Below are 11169 nucleotides of genomic sequence, written 5' to 3' on the forward strand. Positions count from 1 at the left end.
CCTTGGGAATTAAAGAAAATATTAAGGTTGAAGATGAATGTGAAGAAAAGAAGGAAAATTAATTATTTCCAAAATCATGTAAACCCCAGACATCTCTGTTTCCTTCCATTGCAGGCCGAATGACCTCTCCTCGACTCTGGGTATCGCTTCCCTCCTCCGGCGTACAACCCTGGCAATCCGGTTGGCACACCTCAACCACCTCCACCGCCACTACAAGCCCCAGCCATGCAGTCAGCGTCAACTCCAAGCTCGTCCACCCCCATCAGTCCCAAGTAGATGGGGACAACAGCGGGATAAACAAACCCGATGCCCTAGGAGACCAAGCAGGTGTTTGGGAGACACACCTCAGTAATGCCTTTCTCAACGGACTCACAGCCACAGCACAAGCAAAATGCTGGCCGCTCACAATACCGAGGGAGAGGCAGAGGAGGTTTTCCGAGGCAGAGGACGAGAAGCAAGACCTTCATTTGACGAAAGATGTTTCAAGTGTGGCAGTGTTGAACATTGGATTATGGGACTGCTCACAGAACACTGGCAGTGGAGGCAGAGGGGGACAGCAAGGATGGGGCCATTCACAATCAGACTGACCTACACCAGATGGGGAGGAAGGGGCCCAATCGAGCGAGACGGAAATTCAGCCAGCAGCATCTAACCAGGGAAGTGACACACACACACACACACACACACACACACACACACACACACACACACACACACACACACACACACACACACACACACACACACACACACACCACACCACAACACACACACACACACACACACACACACACACACACACACACACACACACACACACACACACACACACACACCACACACACACACACACATCATGCTATTGAGTAATTGGGAAGTGTAGAATGTCTGTAATTAAAAAGGGTACATATTTGAAATATGACACAGAAAAAAGCATTTAAGAAATTTACCACACTGACTTTGGCTGTCATGGGTGTTGGTGTTACATTTTTGGTTGATTCTGGGGCTAACACATTCTGTGGTAAAAAGGGCAGATTTGCCTGATACAAATGTAGTGATAGATTTATTCACTCAATAGGAGCTGCTGGGTGACTGTAAAGGAGAAGTTTCTGTACCACTTCAGAGTAAAGATAACGGTGGTAACAGTCATCCATTCCCACATCAGTAAAAAACAGTTATTTTATCATCTGTCTGCCCAATACATTTACTGGGCAGAGATCTGGTTCTCCGGTTCGGCTTGGACCTCATTTTTCCACAAATGAGGGTCTTAAAGTCCGACAGCCATCTCCTACGATGGTTCAAAAAGTGTCATTTGATGATAAAGAACTGGTGAATGTGTATCAATGGGCTGCTGACATATCCTGATTCTCAGGAGTTGTTGCGTTTGACTGATCAACGTGTTTTTCCACCTGCTGTGTGGAGGCTTCTCATTTGCATTGTACTGCTAACGTGGTTGAAAGATCCGGTAAATGCCTATGATGAGAGGTTTACTGTTAGAATGTGTGAATGATGAGCTCATGTTTTAAAAAACTATTTATTGGAGTTTGCTGGTTCTGTTACACTCACACCCACAACCACACAACACAACTGTTTTCAAATCCCAGGGGCGGTCCACACATTTCACTAGCCAGGGGGCCCACTGATAGATGGAGGGATTTGGGTCCAATCGTTAAAGATTGGGAGTCAGTCACTGATTGGGGCACCTACACACACAGAATATGTCATGTACCTCTATGTTACGTGACGTGTATCAAATGAAGATGTGCACGAACGTAGCCGTTCTGCGCACATGCGTGTTGGTTGAGGATATCTCTAGCTTCCTGCTGCGCTTTCAGATGTGCCATACTCACTCTGGGCAGCTCACAGATATGACATAGGTTTAATGTCCACGTTCCGTCCCGTACCCATTGAAACGTGAAGCTGTTGATGGCATTCGGCCAGTGTTTACCTCTCTGCTTAAACAAGGGGTCATTATTCCCTGTAACGATTCCCCGGTCCTGACGAGTGGAGATTTGTCAAGGATTTACATGTTGCTTTAATCCCATGTAATTGTAGAATGAACACAGTCTTCCTTTGTATAAGTCAGGTGTCTTGAGTAGTCAAAATTACCTACAAATCATTGTACACATTCGTAAATATTATTTTCCACTTGTTACCATTGTGAGTCTATTTTTATGCAGCTCTGCGTGATTTGTAGCTACAATTCAGACTAATACACTACCAGAAGTGGAATAAGTACTCAGATCTTGTAGTGAAATTATAAGTACTCAGATATTGTACTTGAGTAAAAGTAGAAGTAGCAGAGTGTTACAGTAACAGTCCTGCATTCAAAATGTTCCTCAAGTAAAAGTAGAAAAGTATTATCAGAATATAGTCTCCACAGTGTTGGGTCCTAGATTTCCATAACACAACTCTCCTTACATTCCTCCAGAGTCAGAAAAAGTGTAAGTTATCTTTTGGGAGAACCAGAGGAAAAGTGGAAAATGGAGAAATTGTATTCCAAAATAGTGTCTCATAATTCCCTGACAAACTCCCCTTGCAATTCCTCCAGAGACCAGTTCAAAAACGTAAAGTTTGGTAAGAACCATACTGGGGGTCTCCATGCAACAATTGTATCCGAGCCCAAAGCACTCATGGAGAGGACACATTCCTCCATGATGTGAAACAGCCGTTTTTTTTCTGAGTCCTCTCAAAAACTGGGTTTCCGATTTCGTGCGGAAGTAGCTTGGAAAACATGAATTGCATTTTTTTTGACGGAGGAGGGGAGGTCTCGATTCCCCTCTCCGTTGTAAAATGCAACGGGGGAGTGGAAAAGTGTCCGGGGCTTCCGCCGGAAGCGCCGAAGGACTTGAGCTTTTTGGAGCCCCCTCCTCCGTTGGAATTTTTTTAAACTTCATTTTTGATTATTTTAAGATATAATTGACCGTTTTCTTTACTTTTTTCTGCTTTCCACTGGTGGGGGCACATGGCAGGCCGCCTATGAGCTCCCAAATTCGGCCTGGAACCTCCAGGAATGGTGGGCTATAGTGTTAAAACGCCTGATTAATATGTTAGTAATGCTGGCAGCAGGTTCACTGCTGTTAGCAGGGTCTCACACTCACAGGCAAAGGCAAAAGGCAAACACGTTTTTTCACACTTCCAGGAGACAGACCGCGAAAACCACCTCTCTGTGGCCCTTCACAGAGCCCCAACGGACGGACTAAGCAGCTCCAGCATGTCTCCCTAACATGCGCACTTCCATGACCTCGCACACCGTGAGACCCCGGGCCCCCGGACTTAAGCACTCCCCCACGGACTAAACTCAGATGTGCACACCCTACAGAACCTCATGCCCGTGGAAACCCTAAAAGGGGGGTGGATATTGCGGTGCTTTACTGTCCGCCCATCAGCATCCATATTCGGCCTTCTTCACGGCACCCCCCCTGTGCAGGAGGTTCACACTTTAACTGTTTTGTCATATTTTGTCTTTCCACGGGTGGGTGCGCCTAGCAAAGCTGTGTACCCAAACTCAAGCACTCTCACTCATCTAAACACATAAGGACATCCGGGTACGACCTTAGTGCCCCTTAGTGCCCCTGGTACTCCATGTCGTTAAATGAGCTCAGTAATATACTGCACAACATCACATTTGGTGTATTTCCAAAAAGCTATGAAAATACACCTATCTCCGTCATGTCCTGTTAAATATCATTCTTTGTTTATTTCCATCATTCAGGCAAATACACATATCTTTGTCCGCTCCAGGAGCTTCAAAGTGCAGACTCTTGAGCTCCGTCATGTCCTGCAAAATATTATTCTTCCGACCGCCAAGCACCGGCACGTGGACCCGGGGAGGAGGCCCTCTGTTGGCGGGTCAAATTTGCTGATAGCACAGCTGATGGCTGGACACTAGCCGTAGAGCAGGGGTGGGGAATATTTTTCCTCTCAAGGGCCATTTCAATGTTTACAATATCCTCGGCCGTACAAATTATTGACCTCTGCTTAAAAAAACTAAAATCACAGTCCATTCATTTCATTCTGTGCAAAGAAAAAGCAACCTCTTAATCCAGATATCTCACCATGACTCGCGTATGCATGCACGTGCAGGTGTGGCATGACCACCAAAACAGAAAGATATGGACACAAGATGTGTGCAAATGTATTTAGTTTCCTGTCCATGTGGACATTATTTAAGTGGGGGGGGACCTAACCTCCTCCGGGAAGATTTTTTTTTAAATGTTGAAGTTAAAAGCATCAATCTGGTGCACTTTCAGAGCAACATTAGGAGATCTATGGAAACATCTCTCAACACCCATTTGAAACAAAACTGGAAGCAGATTTATTTTTCTTTATGAATATTTTACAAATCACTCCCCTTTCAAACCATATTCTTCTTTATTAATAACAACTTTTGTTACTGTCATATAGTATTTTATACCTGTTTACTTTATTCTCTTATTTTTTTATAACTATAATGATCATATAAAGATGTGCCTTTACCTCACTGGTTGTAGAAAAAGCTTCTTATATTCGTTAGCATAGCTAGCTAACCAGATGCTAATAACAACACAGTTATTGACTGTCTGATCAGTATGACAGATGAGCAGATCGCCACTGGGCTTTCAACTAAAGACACAGCCACGCAGAAACTGCAACATGTGTGCGGGTCCTTATGGCTGGAGTGGCGTTCTGGTGCTCTCCGTCAGAACTGCACCCCTGTCAGTCAAGACATATACCACGTGATGACACATTAGGCTCGTGTTGTGTTCAAGGACCCTGACCTTGGCCAGGAAAAACAGGCACTCGCTTGTTTAATTTGTTTGCGGTCTAGATTTCTTACATTTTTTTCTTTTTTGCGTGTGTTTATAAATTACCTCGAGGGCCGTACCAAATTGTCTCGCGGGCCGTATACGGCCCGGAGGCCGGATGTTCCCCACCCCTGCCGTAGAGGAACACCAGGGCAGGACCAGGCAGTTCCCTCTTTGCAGACAAGCATATGTGGTTGTTACGCAGGATCAAACAGGTAGCCTGTGATGAAGTAGGGTCGACCCTATATCATGTGAAGCCACCGAGCCGTGGTCCCCGAGGGAACTGGTGCCCGGAGCAAGGCCAATTGCTGAATGATGCAGCCGACTAAGGCCGCTATGCAACAGTGGAGGATTAGAGAAACTGATGTTTGCCTGGCACTCCGCGGCGAAGTGGGGAGGTGGAACTTCCACCCCGCTGCGGAACCCGTGGTGGGACCCCTGAGTCAGACGGTTCGTCTTGGAAATGCTTCATATCGGTCGGCCCGGGAGGTAAGAGACATGCAGGGTTACCCCCACGCAGCACACCCTCCCGGCCATCAGAGTCGAACCCGCAGTTCGGAGGAACCGACAGCCAGAGCACCGGCACGTGGACCGGGGGAGAAGACCCTCCAATGGCGGGTCATGTTTGCCATTCGATCAGTGAGGTCAGAGGAGAAGAACCCGCAGTTCGGAGGAACCGACCGCCAGAGCACCGGCATGAGGCTGGGCCGGTGGAGGCCCTCCGATGGCGGGTTGCGTTCGCCATTTGATCAGTGAGGTGAGAGGAGAAGAACACATCAAAAATGGACAAAATCCGTTAATATACGGCCGAGTTGGGGGGGGGGTGGCTGGACAAAGGCCGTCGGGGGGCACCCAGGACCGGGCACCCAGGACCGGGCAGTGCCCCCGGTAGAAGGAACTGGGTGAAACGGGACAAAACAGAAAGAAAAAGAAAAAGAAAAAGAACCAGACAAAAGGGGTGAAAATGTAAAAAAGTATCCGAAAATAGTGCCTCTTAAGGCAGGTAGAGTACCCTAACAACTCTCCTTACATTCCTCCAGAGACCAGTTCAAAAACTCTAAGTTATCTTTTGGGAGAACCAGAGAAAAGGGGTGAAAATGGAGAAATTGTATCCGAAAATAGTGTCTCATAATTCCCTGACAACTCCCCTTGCATTCCTCCAGAGACCAGTTCAAAAACTTAAAGTTTGGTAAGAACCATACTGGGGGGTCTCCATGCAACAATTGTATCCGAGCCAAAGCACTCATGGAGCGGACACATTCCTCCTTGATGTGAAACAGCCGTTTTTTTTCAGAGTCCTCTCAAAACCCGGGTTTTCGATATTCATAAAACATGAATAGATTTTTTTTTTAAGGAGGAGGGGAGGTTTCGATTCCCCTCTCCGTTGTAAAATGCAACGGGGGAGTGCAAAAGTGTCCGGGGCTTCGGCCGAACACTTGAGCTGTTTTGAGCCCCTCCTCCGTTGGCACTTTTTTTTAAACTTCCTTTTTGATTATTTTAAGATATAATTGACCGTTTTCTTTACTTTTTTCTGCTTTCCATGGGCGGGGGCACATGGCAGGCTGCCTATGAGCTCCCAAATTCAGCCTGGAACCTCCGGGAATTGTGGGCTAAGCTCCATAAACTGACAAAGTCACCCAGAAATGTCACTTTAATAGCCCAAAAATATATAATACAAATACATTTAAATAGTAAAAGGTACAATTGTGCTCCTAATTACCCGGAATTTGATTTAGATAGCCCTTTGATAGTGAATAAAAATTATTTTCATGGAAAAAAGTTAAAACGCCTGATTAATATGTTTGTAATGCTGGCAGCAGGTTCATTGCTGTAAGCAGGGTCTCACACTCACAGGCACCCAGGCAGAGATCCAGGGTGATGCACATGGCTTTCCTACCCAGGAATAAGTGTGTGAAAGGCGGGGAGAAGTGCTGTGAATACAGGGAGAGAGCAGCCAGAGAGAAGCGGGCTGTGAGAGCCACAGAGCACACCCAGAGATCTCCTTGCAGCGCATGGCTTTTGCACCCAGACTGCACCCAGAGAACAGGCTGCTTCACAGCACTTTACAAGCCAGGAAAAGTGATTGAATCATGGGTATACATGTTTTAAATAGTCAGATACCTCCAGGGCGCATCACCACATTTTACAAGCCAGGGAAGGTGCCTGAATCCTGGGTAAACATTGTTTAATTGTTTAAGTGTTTTTAAATGTGCGAAACAGTGTTTTGTCACTTTCAAAGCTCAAATATTCAATCTGACCATTAATATTCCAGTGAGACAAAGTACGTACAATGACCGGAGTGATCCCATGTTAATTTTGTCCCAAAACCGGAGCATTCCGTCACCTGAATAAACTGAACATTGCAATACACTGGTTGTATCTGAGTCGTGCTATTGGGTTCTGATCTGTACATGTGATCGTGACAGTACAATCTGGCCAACATGAACCCAGCCGACTCAGCGAAAGAACCGCCGACGCAAGATATCATGTTACAACGCCACGAGCAGCAGCTTACCTTCATGGCTGAAGCTATGCAGGAGATGGTCGCTCGTCACGAACGGACCTTTGTGAATCTCCGTGATCATCTTCAGAACCTTCCTCCTACGGTCCAAAGTCCGGAACTAACTCCAGCTTCCGCTGTTCGAATCCAGAATCCTCCGGCATCGGATGCACGCCTGCCTCCTCCTGAACGCTACTCTGGAGCCCCAGGTTCGTGCAGACCATTCCTGGTCCAATGTTCCCTCGCCTTCGAGCTTCAGCCTTCCGCCTTCCCAACAGAAAGATCCCGGGTGGCGTATATTGTCTCTCTTCTCACGGGCAAAGCTAAAGACTGGGGTACCGCCGAATGGGAGAGACAATCCTCTGCCTGCTCGTCTGTAAGCTTATTCTCCGATGAACTGCGTAAAGTCTTTGATCACGCCACACTCGGAAGAGAGGACGCTCGGGGACTGTTTAACCCGGCGCAAGGAGGGCTCGATTACTCCATCGAGTTTCGTACCATAGCGCCGAGAGTAACTGGAATGCTTCTTCACTTCTCGATGCCTTCTACAACGGTCTGTCGGATCACTTTAAAGACGAACTGGCAGCTCGGGACCTTCCTGCTGATTTAGATGAGCTGGTGGCTCTCTCCATCCGCATTGAGGGCCGTCTGCGGGAGTGGAGGAGAGAGAGGGTTTTCTCCGTCGCCCCTCAGGCTCCGCCTCTCCCGTCAGCGCATGCTACTGAACAGGTGAGAGGAGGATTTTCTAACTCTTCTGAACCAATGCAGCTGGGGCGGACTCGGCTCTCCGAGGCAGAACGACAGGTACCCCCTTCCACTTGTTTCCTCTGCATTTGAACTGTTACAAGGCGCTACTATTTTTACCAAGCAAATTACCATATCTTCCCTTCTAAAAGGGTTAAATTAATAATCTTTTTTCTCAAAGTAATGATAAACCTGTGAGTTGGATGTAGAAAAGTCAGAATCAATATAGATGCTTTTTATTTAAAGAAAATTCAGATTGAACATAGTAAAAAACTGTAAATGATAGTGTCCGTCCAAAAAATATGTTGTACTTATAGTGAAAACTAACCTTGGATGATGGGCAGAGATGGGGTCGTTACTAAAAAAAAGTAATATATTACATATTACATATTACTTTAAAAAAAAGTAATATATTACACTACTTCGTTACTATCTACATAAAGTAATTCGTTACTTTACTCGTTACTTTACTCGTTACTTTACTCGTTACTTTACTCGCAGGGCCGGCCCGCCCCTCCCTACAGGCAGATCACGCAGACTGCTAAAGTTTCAAATGTTCTCTTTAGTTCAGTTTCCATTGTCGCATAAGACTGATCCAGATCCTGAATGTTTTCCTATCTGACCGTGGCTGTCCTCTGTCTCCTGCTATCTGACCATGGCTGTCCTCTGTCTCCTGCTATCTGACCGTGGCTGTCCTCTGTCTCCTGCTATCTGACCGTGGCTGTCCTCTGTCTCCTGCTATCTGACCGTGGCTGTCCTCTGTCTCCTGCTATCTGACCGTGGCTGTCCTCTGTCTCCTGCTATCTGACCGTGGCTGTCCTCTGTCTCCTGCTATCTGTATATTTTGCGCAGTCTATCTCTGCTCACGCTGTTGCGTCAGCGTGTTCTCCTGCGTGTTGGCCATGTGTTGCACTGGAGCCAGACTTCAGCCGAGCACGTACGAACTGCGCATGCGTGAGTGGCAATAACTCTCCTTACCAGCAGGCGGCGGTAGTGTGTATTCGTCATTCAAAACAAGCAACAACCGGAAAACAGAGAAGAAGAACTACGTGTGTGTGTGTGTGTGTGTGTGTGTGTGTGTGTGTGTGTGTGTGTGTGTGTGTGTGTGTGTGTGTGTGTGTGTGTGTGTGTGTGTGTGTGTGTGTGTGTGTGTGTGTGTGTGTGTGTGTGTGTGTGTGTGTGTGTGTGTGTGTGTGTGTGTGTGTGTGTGTGTGTGTGTGTGTGTGTGTGTGTGTGTGTGTGTGTGTGTGTGTGTGTGTGGTGTGTGTGTGTGTGTGTGTGTGTGTGTGTGTGTGTGTGTGTGTGTGTGTGTGTGTGTGTGTGTGTGTGTGTGTGTGTGTGTGTGTGTGTGTGTGTGTGATATAAATAAACAACAGCTATGTGCGTTAGCTTCACCTAGCATGTGTTCTTTGCAGGTGTTTGTTGAGGTTTGATTATGACTGATTTTAGAAAGTAACGAAGTAACGCGTGTCGGGGCGATGTTAGTAACTGTAGTGTGATTACTGAATTATAAAAGTAGCGCGTTACACTACTCCGTTACCGACAAAGTAATATTATTACAGTAACGCGTTACAAAGTAACGCGTTACACCCAACTCTGATGATGGGTTAGTAGACTAAAAGCTTTAGGAAACCAAAGTACAACATATAATAAGTACCCTGGATCAAGATTGATGCAAAACAAGTGACATTTGACCTTTTTATACAGATTTAGCAAAAAAAACCTCTTCTGGGGCCATTTGCGTTGATTTTCCATATCTCTGGCCCCCCTTCTTCGATTTTGACATGTGACATCTCTTTCTGACCGTTAGAGCCAATATAATCGAAGGGAAATCGTAGACTCATGTTAAAAAAAGGTTGCGTCTCTGCGTATGCAATCTTCTTGCAGAGCGTAGGAATATCCCTGCTCTGACTTCTAGAAACGGAAACGCAGTTTTATTGCTTATAGATTATCATAACATTTGAAAGGGGACACAGCCACATTGGATATTAACCTATGGATTAACTACAGCATCGTTTTTATAATTGTAATGCCATTGAATACCAGTTTTGACCAAGGTAAGCCATGTTAGCGGTTGTGGCTACCTAGCGCCACATGTTTTGATGTACGTTTTTGTTGATAACGTCGCGAGTTTGTATCTTTCAGTGTTGAGGTGGGCACCGTTAGATTCTGTGTCTCCTTGCGATCATAAACGATGTGTTGGATGTGCACCTAGGATAAGTAATAAGGGAGCTAGGAGTGATGTTCGGTGTAGTAATAGGTTAGCATTTTTCGCTCGGGGCTAATTCAGAAGGGTCAGTGTTAGCATTGTGGGGTTTTTTTAAAACAAAAAATTAAAAAGATCAGTTAAATTAGTTTTTTCCCGTTATATGGATATAAAATATTCATAGTTTATTAAATATTAAGGTTCCTTAGACGTTGTTTCCTCCAAATCACGCGATTTCGGCCCCGGAAACCGTGTCCGTGGGGCTTAAGAGGTTAAGTATTTCAATGTTTTGCTACTTTGTACTTCTACTAGTTACTTTACAGATGTGGATGAATTATGGTAAATATAATCAAGTGTTGAATCAGACTTTAGTTCCACCTGGAGTAAATCCACCAGCTACCCTGCAGTCTACAAAGTACTTCAGACTAGCTGCACCTCCACCAGCTACCCTGCAGTCTACAAAGTACTTCAGACTAGCTGCACCTCCACCAGCTACCCTGCAGTCTACAAAGTACTTCAGACTAGCTGCACCTCCACCAGCTACCCTGCAGTCTACAAAGTACTTCAGACTAGCTGCACCTTCACCAGCTACCCTGCAGTCTACAAAGTACTTCAGACTAGCTGCACCTTCACCAGCTACCCTGCAGTCTACAAAGTACTTCAGACTAGCTGCACCTTCACCAGCTACCCTGCAGTCTACAAAGTACTTCAGACTAGCTGCACCTCCACCAGCTACCCTGCAGTCTACAAAGTACTTCAGACTAGCTGCACCTCCACCAGCTACCCTGCAGTCTACAAAGTACTTCAGACTAGCTGCACCTCCACCAGCTACCCTGCAGTCTACAAAGTACTTCAGACTAGCTGCACCTTCACCAGCTTTGAGAACACTTTCATGATCAATCATTATAAAACATATCATATATATTATTCTG

The sequence above is a fragment of the Pseudochaenichthys georgianus genome, unplaced genomic scaffold (assembly GCF_902827115.2).
Source record: "Pseudochaenichthys georgianus unplaced genomic scaffold, fPseGeo1.2 scaffold_700_arrow_ctg1, whole genome shotgun sequence".
In the NCBI taxonomy this organism is placed as follows: Eukaryota; Metazoa; Chordata; class Actinopteri; order Perciformes; family Channichthyidae; genus Pseudochaenichthys; species Pseudochaenichthys georgianus.